Genomic DNA, 13215 nt, shown 5'->3' on the forward strand with positions numbered 1-13215 from the left:
TGAGAAGCTCAAGAGGTTCAGGTAAAGGCAAGGTTCGCCGTACCGGTACCGAACCCCGTACCGGTGCCGCACTAGTATAAGCGTACCGAGTGTCGGTACGGTACGGTATGCTCGGTACCGACCGTACCGATATTGGTGTACCGATACCGGTATCCATCGGTACGAGTACGGTATGCTCGGTACCGACCAGTACCGACCGGTACAGCGAACCTTGGGTAAAGGTTTACCAGTTTGGCTTCAGACTACGGTAGGAGGCTGCTGGATGCAGGGGTTGAGCAACTGGGGGCTGCTGCAGTTGAATAGACCAGGGAAAGCGGCGGCCTGCCCTGTAGGTTTCCTAGCTTGTCAGTTTAATGACACAGGGAGTGAATGCTCCCAGATGATGAGGAAATTGCTTGTTCATCCAAGCAACGTAATCCATATGGCCAAGTGAACCAATGACTGACCGACAATCTGATGATGGGGAGGCATCCATTTAGGCAGGTGGTGATGGATGGAAAGTTTGTTGGGTTTGTGAGCTGTGTCAAACTAGTTTGCACAAGCTGCCATTTGGATGTCCAGTGTCCCTGCTGTTCCTTTGTGTTTTATTTCAAAGACTTAAAATACCTATCATTTCTTGCGGAACTCGGGATGGACTGTCAGGTAAAGTGGTTTTATGACATCCATGGTTGGGTCTGGGGAGCCGGGCTTATATGATGAATCTGTTTCATCCTCTTGAAGCTTTCAGAAGGAATCTGTCTTTCTCCTTGCTCTATTTGCTTCTGTTGGATTCCTCAAAGTTTTGTAATGATTGGTATATCCCTTGTTTTGAGTTCTTTTCTGGCGTTATATTAAAGGGTGAAGAGATGAGCCCCCTGAAATTGTAGCAGTTACTTGAATTTGTCAGTTTCTTATCGTTAGTAGAGGGTTATCTTCTTTCAGCTTATGTTGAGCAAATGGACCAACCACAGGAACAAGAAATTTCAAGCAAATTGGGGGGGGGGTTGTCTCTCATGCTTCATCCCATCTTATGTTCTTTCTACAACCTAAGCAATGATAATTCAGATTGTGGAATAAGTATTCTTAATTATGATTATTTAGGAATTTTGTGTGGATTTGTTTTCTGTACCTTCATTAACATCTTGATCTCATACCTCACCTGCATCCTGGTACTTTAAACAAACAAAACTACTGATTAGTGCAGTTTATTTCCTTGATGAAGATAATTTTGCTGCCAACTTTTCCCCCATTCTTGGCTTTCATCCTTTGATGGATGTCTGGCCAGGTATTCATTCATTCTCTACAAACATTTTTAGGTCTGTCCATTGTTATATTGCCCTGTGGTTCTAAGTTTGGGGAACCAGCTTTTTTCATTATTTGCTTTATATAAGAAATTCCATACGTGGTACACATGCAATCTGTTCATTATTTCCTAAACTCTGTTATGGGTAAACTTTGTACAGCATAAACATTTCTTAGGCCTAGCTGACGCTGGTTATGGTTGCAATAGATCGTGAGCTTCTAGGTTTTAATAAGTTATGTTTCAGAGGGTCAGCATAATAGTGGATGCAATCAATTTGAGAGTTTTCTTTTGTGTTAGCTAAGATTCTGCTTTTCCTTGTGCTGCAAGCTTTATTGGTTGAGGACTTTCAATTGTCGCCATTTCCAAAATTTCTGTTTCTTGATCTGACAACTTGTCCAGATTAAAGTATTATGAGAACCATGTTAGACTAATCTTCCATGTGTTCCACAGCTACAGGTCGCTCACTTTGTTGGCTAGATTATGTTTTGCTTGCTCCAGCTCCATTTCCAAAGTTGCACACAGGTATATTAGTCATTGTATGCTAAACAAACAGATTAGTTAATTGCTTAGAGCTGTTGGTTTTGCTTGCTACACTTGGATTCTTACTTATTTCAGGGTTCTTTTTTTGCTTTATGGAAAGGTACGAACTCAAAAAGATGAGCAACCTGTAATTATTATTTGCAGAGGAATAACAAACACAACACTGGATGCCAGGTTTTTTGTGGTTTTGGAGCTTTTTCCCATATGCGAAACCCTACTGAGATGGAAGGAGATTTAACCAACTTGGCATAACTGACCAGGTATTCAGCTCTATACATCATTTTGGGAGTTTTGCTTGAACATTATACTACCATGGGCAGTCAGATACTTGGCCTCGCAGCAAATCCAGGTCTGACATGTATACACCCACACACCCGCACCCACAAACAGAACTTTGTTCTAGTTTGATGAACTTGACATTTTGTAAAAATATTACTCTACATGAACCCTGTTATCAACATTATTATCTTTTCTAAGTTCCACAGTGCTTCTATACAAGTTTATCATGTCCTTGCCATATACTTAATCAAGGATGCTTATTTTCCGAATCAAATATCTGTGTATCTCAATGTTTTGAAAACTGAAGATGCAGAAAACAATTTGATGCTTACAACTTTTTCTAACAGATGTTACCTTATTGCAATCCTCACTCCTTCCTATGAGTTCTATCTAATCTGCTGTCCCTTTCTTCCTTCTTTTACCTATCTGTAGCTTCTGTAATCTGGACCCTTTTCAGGTGCCTTAGCTGTTTTTGATGTTTCATGATCTGAACAGATTTGATGAGGCTCCCATCCTTTCATCAGAAGAATATAATGCATTCTCTACGATAATTTACTTCATGAACTTGTATTAGAAGGTGATAAAGCATTACTTCTTGAAGTGCATATGCAGCAGAAAATCTCACATTTTACTAAATGATTAAATTTGTTTTTTGCCAGCATGAATATAGATATTCATTTATAACTTTATTTCATACATCATTGTGTATATGCTTCATGTCCCTGCATTCGACTGATGCATTTGAGAATTTCAGACATTTTTTAAAAGAGATATTGAACTAATAGTATGACTGACAAATATTGATGGATGAACAAGTTATATCTAATTACCTGAATAACAGTGATATTATTACCCGAATGTGCTACTCAACCCGAACTCAAACAACCTTTTCCTTTTCCTGTCATATCAATGTCCATTATGTCTCTCTCAGTTATTGAAGCCTGTTGTGATACTTAAACTATGATGCTTGGATGCTTGGAAGAGTCGATCTTTTATTGTCTGGTACTCAGCATTATCAACATTTAGATAAATCAAGTATGCCTGGGGAACACGAACTTTACTAAGACAAGATTATTTCATCCCCTAGTGGTTTTTGAGCTGTGTTATGTATGCACCTGTGATCACTAAATTACTGGTTTTCATAAGAGAATGGCTAAAACTCCACCCCCCACCCCCCGCCGCACGCCAAAAGAAAAAAGAGAAGAAAAACACCACCACCACAAGAAGAAAAGAAGAAACACAAATAGAGAAGAGAGGAACATACACATACTACTTTTGAGAGAGCTTACATAAACCAGGTTCTTGCTTTAGTACCTTTAAATTTAGCATCTTCATAGCACTGCCTTATTTTGCTATGTTAACTTGATATCTTTTGGTTTTAGGACCTAGAATGCTAATGTCCAGTTATGGGTTGATGTTTTATATACTATATTTTCTGGTATTGGCTAGAATTAGAGCTGTTTTGGATTGGTCTAATAAGATGCATTTTTCGTTGCTAATAAAGTTACTATGTAGAATAGAGTTGAATATACCTAGTTTTTGTTTAGTTTGGATAGTTCAAACCTTCTTGTTTTCTCTTAGATCACACCCAGCATTCCATGCTAAGGAAGTATCTAGTACTTAATTTGGCACATAATGCATCAGCTGTAATATTGTTTTGGAAGAGTGTGGAATGCTTTCATTTACTATAACTCAACACCCCCCAGGCAAAAAAAGTAGTTAAAAATCATCGAATTAGCTGAATTATAATAACAATCTACTGCTTTTCAGCGCTCCAATGCATCATTTACAGTTTTGGAGTCAGTCAATGAGATCACGATCGCAATAATAAGTCAAGTCACAATTTATTATACTTGTGGAAAAAATATCTGTCACTAAAAATCTGTTATGTTTCGATACTTCAGCAACTTCTTTTCCTTTTAGTAGAAAATGAAAATAAAATATATAGTACCTTGTTTTATTCTTTTGGATATTTGCATAACTTCACTATTTAAAATAATTAAAAAATATGAAAGTACTTCATTTTTTCCTACATTTCATATAATTTTTCTTACAAAGATTAGATATTTCATAGTACTATTTTATACTGATTTTGCAATAAAAGAGTCATGTAAAATCTTAGATCCGTTTGGTTTGTAGAGGGATATTTAAATTAGAAAATTATCAATAATTATGTATATTTTTTATATTATATTTTTAGAAATTTAATATATTTTAAATATAAATATGAGCTGATTGGTTGACCTGGCAATTGGATTATTGACTCAGGGACCCTATCCCTTCTTCGGATAGATTTTCGGTTTGAATTTAATAACCATACTTCTAGTGATGGTTTCCTTAATTTTAATGATAATTTTGGTCATAACTAATCATATACTTTTAGCAATACTCTGCTCAACTCTTAGCAGTCTTAAGAGCCATAAATAATTACCAAGCAATTAGGGATATTTTAGCAACAGTCCAAAAAGATGTTATTATTCAGGAGATAATTAACAACAATTTGGCAACCCTTCAAAAATCGTTGGTCTAGCAACAATCTTAAAAGCTACCACTTGTCTTCAGATAATTAGTTGTGATTTAGCAATGAATTTGATCTCGATAAGGAGATCAAATTTTCCTAGTGTATCTATGGTGTCTATGTTTGCTTATCTTTGTTTTAGAGAGATCGAAAACAAAATTTTCTTGATTAGAACAAACTAGGTTTTCCTAGCATATTATAGGTCATCACGCGGTCATTAATCTTCCTATTCTAGGGCATGCATGTAATTCTATGGCATAGATATTTCAAAGCTGAGGAAAACTAATTTGGAATGTGTTACTTTGCAGTCACTTAGGCTCCGTTTGAGGGAGCTTTTAGAGGGTCAAAAAGCACATTCCAGCCCTCCAAAAGTATTTTTAGATAAAAAAGGTATTTGATAAAAATTTCGGAAAGCTGTTTTAGTTTTTCCAAAAAGCTGAAAACAACTTTTTAGGAGAAGCTCCATTTTGGAGCTTTTCGAAAAGGTACTTTTAGGTCGCATCGAAAAGCTGTTTTTTTGACTAAAATATCTCCATTTAAAAGTTTCTTTTTCCTTCCAAAACACTCAATCCCGCCGCCTCTTCCTCTCTCACCCATCCCCCTCCATCCCCCTCTTCAATGCCACCCTCAAAGCCCTCTCCCTCTCCGCCTCTTCTCCCTCCTCTACCGCTCCCTCTCCCCCGACCGCCTCTCCTTTGCCCCCCTCCTCAAAGCTGCCTCCTTTCTCTCCGCCTTCCTCGGCCGCGACCGCGCGGGAGAAGTGGGGCAAGGGAGGAAGAATGGAGAGGGGAAGAGAAGAAAGAAAGAAGTAAAGAGGGGAGAAGCTTTGGGAAAGAAGAAGAAGAAAGGAGAGAAGGAAAAGAAAAGAACAAGAAGAAAAGAAAAAGAAAAGAAAAAAAAGAAAAAAAGAAAAAGAAAAGGAAAAAAAAGTACTTTCTCAATTTGTTTACCAAACACATATTAAAGTGGCACGGCATTTTGGAAATGTAATTATCAAACAGCAAACAGCTTTTTATAAAAGCTATACTTTTAAAAGCTCTACTGCCAACAGCTCCCCCAAACAGAGCCTTAAAGTCATTTTTTTTCATTTTTACTTGAATGAAAAGAAATGAGAGTTATTGGAATGCGAAACTTAAATTAGGCTAATTTGCATTAATACAAAGAGTGGCTCTTTGCGCTAGTAGGACTAACAATCGGAAGAAGCTTGTTGGTTTAAATCTTTCTGAATAAACAGAGATACCAGTAGGATAACACCAAGAGCTATCTGAGGGAATCTTTGTGAATAAATGCAAGGGTAAAAGAGAGAGAGAGAGTGACAATGGAGGTAGAAATGGAGATAATTCTGCTTCTGGTTTGGATGCTGGATGTCCAACGAGAAGGGAAAAATAATGTCTATAGTAATTGCAGGATGGTCCTAAGGATTACAGATATTTATTTCGTCTGGACATATGATGTCTTGATGTTTCAGTGTTTTTTTTTTCTGATGACAATAAGCGAAAAGGTTATGGAAATAAGATAGCATGAAAAGGAATGCTTTAAATTCTGGTTAGAAACTTGTGTTCCTGGATTGATCTGTCATCAGTATGATGGATCGCTGTCATCCGTTTTTGATGGAATATTTCATGTGCTTGTGTGACAAGAATGTCTTTTGTATGAGTTGTGTATGCTGTATTACATGAGGAAATGCTATACAAAATATTGGGAAGCTTGAAACAGTTTTAAGCAATATCTTGGGTAACACCCCTGCCTTGTTTCAAAGCAGGAACCTCCCTCTTGGGAGTACCTCTCTTCTTTTTTTGAAAGTGAAACCTCCATAGCTACCACCACTGCCTCTATTGGATGCTATATTGGTTTTGAATCCGATTTTGGATCAATCTATATATTGATTGACTCCTTCCAATAGGTTTTTTTTTTCCCCCCTAATCTTCTGATAAAAAAGATTCATTCTCTTTGGAAGAAAGAGGAGATAGAACTAATAAAGTTTTTTTTTTTTCAATTTATCTTTGGAGTTTCTATAGGAATTAATAGAAAAGAAAAATTCCTTATGATACACCAGTTTCAACTCAATTTTGATGGAGTGGATAGATCTATCATTTCTTGAAATCTCTTTGCCCACTTTATTCCAGTTATAGAATAGATGAAATAGCCACCAGCTCTGTTGGTCCCTGATATCACTAGTCCATTGCCGCGGCATCACAATTCAAGTGATTACCAAAAAAGTTTTGGATTTTTTTTTTTTTAAGATTTTAGTTTTTTATGAAAACTGAAGAATGGAAGTGATGTCAAATAGAATCAAAATTTTTTCTCCTGCTTTTGATCAGTGTCTCATGATTGTTGCTCATACGCTTGTGCTTATGGTGAGGGAAAAACTATTTCCCAGCGTGCTTCAGAAAAGAAGGGGAGTAATTCCGGGCTTGATTGATAGTATTTGTTTTCTGAAGGAACAGGCATTAACAGTAGCTGGAGTTTTTAGTATCAGGCATTGCGTTGCAGCGTTGAGCGTAGATCTTCCATTCTTTGTCACTAGGAAATAAGTGCTGTAATTTTATTGAACGGATACGCAAAAGAAACAACAAAATGACCGGGAACTGCCTGCCAAGATGTTGTGTCTGTATAGGGCCTTGGTGAGTTGGATCATCAGGTCAGGTTTAGTACGTTCCCCCCAGGATGGGGATCGAGCTTTCTGACATGAAGACATCCGATCATGGCGATAAATCTGATCTTAGATTGGGGACCATAAAATCCTGGTGGGCTCAGATGGGATTAGATATTGTGGGGATGGTTTCCACTTGTTGAAGGAACACCTTAGTGGTCAAGGGCCCTTTAATAGGTTAATTAACCTACTATATACAGACAATTGATCTATTTGGGCCCCGTGTGTCTGAAGGAAGTTGACGGTAATTATTCTGCCCACCTTCAATTATGGGCAGATGGCTCGAAAAGTAAGAAGCTGGTTTATTTGTCCCACTGCTTTTAATGTTCCAAGGATAAATCCTTGTGGCTTGCTTGCTAGTTGCCAAGCTAATCGGTCCTCCTTTTACCTAATCTTTACCGGCTCTGATCTGAGAGTGAAGTTTGGAACCAAAATTCACTCTTCCATTCTACAGAGAACAGCGTCACTTCGATGCTATCTCTATCCATTTCTAGGATTCCACGATGCTCCGAGCAATCAGCTGTCCTATGAACCGGAACCGGATGGGGCGTGCAAAACTATCGCTTAGGGTTTAGCTGGCGCACCCTACATGGCCCTAAGGATATTTGATGGGCTGTAACTTGGCTTTGGATTTCCAGGCAGGGGCCATCTGGCCTCCGTTCAACCTAGGCTTAGAACTGGCGAGGCTGGATGAACTGGCACTTGATTATACAGTTATAATAGTAGGGATGGACGACCCAGCTTCATCGATCTCGCATGGACAAGCTATCTTCTTGTTGGGTACTCCGGCAATGTGATTGTCGGCTCTCCATGGCCTCTCATTATGTCGAGCACTTCGTCTAGGTTTAATTCAGATTCAGAGCCCGGTAAGACGACTCGGCTATATATTGCAGAGCCGAGATCAATGTAGGCCAGGCTTTGCAAAACTTGTTGCGATTCATGGTACGAGCAAGGCACATGGGTTGGGGTGTTAACAGCAACAACAACGATGTACGAACAGGACAAGGATCCTTGATGGCTCAAGGTGTGTCCTAGAGACCGTGGCTGTCTATTCGGCCGCCCATGCTGGCCCGTTGCAATGTCCACCTAATCATATATATTTGACACCGGAAGATATGCATGCACTCACGAATCCGAGCATTTAAAGCTGGTTATCTAAACCTTAGCCGCCACCTTGTCGCTTCCATCCATGTGTGGGTCCTTTGGAACAAGTAGATGGACGAGGGGTCCTTGCCAACCCAATGCAGGTTAAGTAGGTTTAGGCAATGCATTTAAGGGGAGAGACAGCATGACCACAAGGATAAGGACTGAAAGAAATGGTGGGCAGTTTGGAGAGCTCAAAGCTGGGCATGGTGTCGCTAGCTGCTGTCGGTAGGAGGTCGGAGGAGGTGAATTAGATTAGCATTTTTCGATGAGCCATCAATGTTTCCGATCATGGTAAAAGTAAACTCAGTAACTTCTGATGGAAGGATGGGTGACATAGACCAGCTTAGTTCTAGGAACGCGCCTTGTGTCGATCTTTAGGTGTCACATTCATATTAGAAACTCCATGCCTTCTACACATGCTGCTTCTCATAAGCCTTCAGATTTTTTTACAGCTTGTGCACTAGCTCTGTTTGAGAATCCATTGCTCATGCACCACCACTCATGTTCGAAATCGAGACCTCTCTACCAACCAGTTGAGCTACCAACTATATATCTCTAAAAATTATTTTCTTCGAAATCCTGCTTGGATCCGGACTACTATAATTTTCTCAAAAGTCATATATAAATATGTTCGGTGTGATCTATTGAGTAAACAACTGTTACCCAATATCGGATGAAGTAGGTCAGGATTTAGTATGCCATGCGTCACAAATGGTTCATCTGCCTTCTATGGTAGATCGCTTTTGGGAAAAACAAACAATTAAGTCCAAACACGACCATCCATTTCTCTTAGCAAAAAACTTATTTATTTTTTTGTTGCCACTTCCTCGGTAGGCCTCCACAATACCGTGGAGTTGAATTCAGTCCACCAGATTTGAGAAGGCCGAGTCCAGGGCGAGTGGAAGGGTCTGGTCTTTGTTCTGACTTATGGAGGTGGGGTGGTAGGTCCATATTTATAAAGAGAGATGATGTTGTTCATTAACCGACCACCTTTTTTTTTTGATATGAGCTAACCGACCATTTTGGACTTCATTATAAGCTGATAGCATCAGGTCGAGTGCATTAATGTAGTCTGTATCTATGGACACGATCACTCTAGCTGAACTTTTTATACGTTTGTGGAGGGTGTAGCCGAAAGTTTGAGACGCTGAGGAGGCATTTATCTTAAGTTCACAAGTTTCCAAACATTGAACTATCATAGTATGTAGCTAGCTTTAATTTTTATGTTAATATGCTTATTGTGCAATGTGTGGGAGACGAATGCTATAAAGAAAGCATTGCTTTATATGAACATGAGCTTGTAAATGACCACTTGAGAGTTGACATAAATCCTTGTGTTGTACAATGGATCAGCTCAACATTTGTAAGCTTTGATCTCATTTCTCTGTTGTCAAACCAGGTTCAAATACTCTATAAAATGGACGGAGTATCAGAAACTATAGCCAGAAATAGCTACATACAAAATGCCTATATGGACTCAATTTGTTATTTCATGATAGAGATGTAGAACTAAACAAAAGGAATATTAAGGATGAAAAAATAACCACAGGTTTATTCTGGACGGACAATTTCTTTTTTCCTTCATCCTTTGGCGGTCATAAAAAACCTATGAACAAGTCACCTACCAACTTAATTTTGATATGTGCTTCAACTGCACCAGGGGCCCGCAGGCATCCATGACTCGGCCTAATCAAGGAGGGGATTATGGGTCTCCAGCCAACCCCTTCGAGGATTGCTGACAGAAATATCAAAATAAGGGAAATCAGTGCCCGTTTTGACCCGATGTTCACACTTTTCACTGATCCTAATTTGGAGAATCTCTATGATATAGAATTTTGGAGGATGACTTGGCTTTGTTGGAACGACATACATCCAAAGAATATGGTGTGCTTCATGAGCTAAGATGTTGCCATTAGTGACTAGTGATGGCTGAAAAGTTGCTATCCCTAAATTTTTTGGCTTGGACCTCTGAATAATGTGAGTTGTGATCCATGGATGGCGAAACCTTCGGAGGAGTTAGTAATAGGGGATTTGAAAGTTTGGCTTCGATCTTTCACTTCATATATGATTGCCCCCACAACATGATATATGGTCATCGGTCAACTTTCAGCTTTTGGTCGATTGTGATTCTAATCCTTCCGAGGGCAAAATCTTTCTTATCAAGTATAAAATATGATATTATCATTGTCTTAGATGTAATAATTGTCATACATCTCTTCCAAGATTGACTATTATATCGGCACTGCATGCTCTGCCATGATTAATGGGGCCTATGAACTAGGAATAATAGTCGGGATCAAGAAAGGAACCATGGTTGGCTTTTGCAAGAATCACGGTGAGATCCTTAGAAATTGAAAATTGATCAAGTGGACCATCCATCAGCGTATTATTACTTTTCTTTTTTTTCTATATTCTCCACCATTAATGCTTGGAATTTGGATATGAAACGACCAACCTCGGTAACATAAATTTAATTTTTCTTTCGCGATTCGAAATCTCGGTAGCTTACCTCGCACAGGTATTATGTTACTACAATGTCAATATATACGTCCAGTACGAGATCGGCTTGGTGTACTTATACTCTGTACATCCCTGTATATACCACATATTGGTTCAATGCTAGTATAGTATAGTATGTTTTGCATAGGCTTTTATGCACCTTCATGGTGAACTTTTTTTTTTTTTTTTGGAAAAAAGACTATTACTATAGACCCGCCGTCACTAAATGCCAGCAGTTCATATAATGAATAGCAGATTGAAAAAGCCATAAGTTAATAAGGCCAGATAAATAGAAAGTACATCTTTGTTTATCCTTATATCTTGACTGTACAATTCTTATGTTTTTTCTGATAATCAAGGAAAGGAAGAAGGATCTTCAACCACCACCGATGCATAAACAAAATTTTACAAGCATCATCGATCCTTCGCTAACAAGAAGAGCTTGACTAGCCATAGGCAGATCAAAACACCTCTTTCTCTATCTCTATCTCCAAATAATATCTCCCATGTAATTACGAAGCCGATTACCTTACTTGACAATGTATGAAGCTTGGAATGAAATAGGGATGGCAAGAGGTCCAGGCAGCTGAACTGGTTGGCACCCCTCCCTAGTTGAGGTGGTCTGTCGTATTTGTCAGAAAAAAGAGAGAGAGGGGTCAAGAATACTGTGATCTTCATCATTTGTTTTGATCGATTCTTGTTACAGCGTCACACTCCAACACGGTCTTAATGGCATGCAAATAGTCGATCACATGCATCAAACCTATAGCTCTTTAGTTTAACCCTAGCATCCATCATTTCATAATATGCTGAGTGCAGTCCGCTGCTTCTCCATTATCTTGGTATGAAATGACCGAGCAGAGCTCGAATAGAATTGTTGGTCGCATTGCGTCTCCGATCGCGAGACATTCGGACTGGTTATCGAGACTGGTAGCCGCATTGGAGTCACGAGTCTGGCACAGGAGCTGAGCTTCAGCAAGCGATAGAGATAAAGAGACCTCGATCTCAGCCCGCACCAAATCCAGGGAGGTGAGAGGCGCATAGCTCCAGAGTTTTGTGGGGCCAGGCCAGGCCAGGCCACGGCCCGCTCGTATCACGCGGATCCCAGTCGGGGAATCCGGCTTCCTGTTGCGAAAAGATGGAGCACATGGAAGGAGTGAAGTCTGTTCATCGCTGCAGGTTACAAGACATGGCCTTTTGGACATAAACATGCCGACAAAATTTTACGAGCAGCTTCCAAGGAGCAAAACAAATACATGCAGCCGGACGTTGCCCAACCTTTCCTTTCCATCTTGTCACGTATCGTTATCACCATCATCCTCTGCAATATTATCTTTATCGAGTTTGGATGGGAAAAAAGAAGAAGTCATTCTCTAATCACAGCCATCCGTGATCGGCACATGAATTCCATTAAAGTACATGACAGCAGATTAATTTGTTTATTATTATTATTACTATTATTTTTTGAACTTTCGAGCATCGGAAAGGTAAAGGTGAGGGGGAAAAAGATAAACCGGGAGTTGCACGATAATGGTAAAGTAAATAGCTCTTTTTGCCTTGAGAAACGAGTAGGTAAAAATATACAGCGCACCTCGATGTAAGCGAGGAATTGATGGTGGTGGTGCTGGTACCAACATTGCTTTCGGAACGATATCCGGCGGGCGCTGCAGAGGTTGTTATCTTTGTACTCCCAGCTCCCCCTCCCCTAAAACCTGTCATTCTCTTTCCAATATTGCCCCTATTTCAACATTTTCAAAGCCCACTGGGGTTCACAACGAGTAATATAATGAGTGCATCGGATGTGGCCAAAGCCATAGCCAGCTTGCCACCCGCACTAATCATCTAAAGTTCCATTCATGCCCTTAACTCTCTCTCTCTTTTTCTCAATAAAAAAGTGAAATACTTTATAGAGATGAAGAAACTATATTACAAGCAAAATTCAGTGCAAGCAAGCGAGAAGAGTTATATTACCTAAATAAAGATGCTTAAGGTCTGTTTCAATGCACGACCGATTACTTATGGATACAAGGGATGATGACAGAAGATATTCGGTCGCTGAATTTGATAGTGAATTCATGTCATCTCTATATTTTTGAATGGTTGGAGAATCAGGTTCTGTTGGGAAAATACAAGTCGCCCCAAAGCACGTGAGCGCATCGGCAGCACATGACCTTGAAAGCGCCCGACTTGGCGCCCGACTTCAGAGCTCTCGATCTCGGAAGTCCGACCTCACCACTCACCTACCGCGGTCACATCCTTTTGTAGTCCGATCAGAGACCACATCCGGCCACCGCCCCC

The 13215-nt window shown here is 39.6% G+C and overlaps 1 long non-coding RNA gene across 1 annotated transcript; it reads left to right on the forward strand.

The window, feature by feature from the left end:
• The first annotated feature begins 221 nt into the window (after window positions 1–221).
• LOC120111524 lies at window positions 222–4954 on the forward strand. Its single transcript, XR_005512726.1, has 2 exons — window positions 222–1804; window positions 1923–4954. It is a non-coding gene; the product is annotated as an uncharacterized LOC120111524 (long non-coding RNA).
• The last annotated feature ends 8261 nt before the right edge of the window (window positions 4955–13215 follow it).

This window comes from Phoenix dactylifera, chromosome 8 (genome assembly GCF_009389715.1).
Source record: "Phoenix dactylifera cultivar Barhee BC4 chromosome 8, palm_55x_up_171113_PBpolish2nd_filt_p, whole genome shotgun sequence".
Taxonomy (NCBI): Eukaryota; Viridiplantae; Streptophyta; class Magnoliopsida; order Arecales; family Arecaceae; genus Phoenix; species Phoenix dactylifera.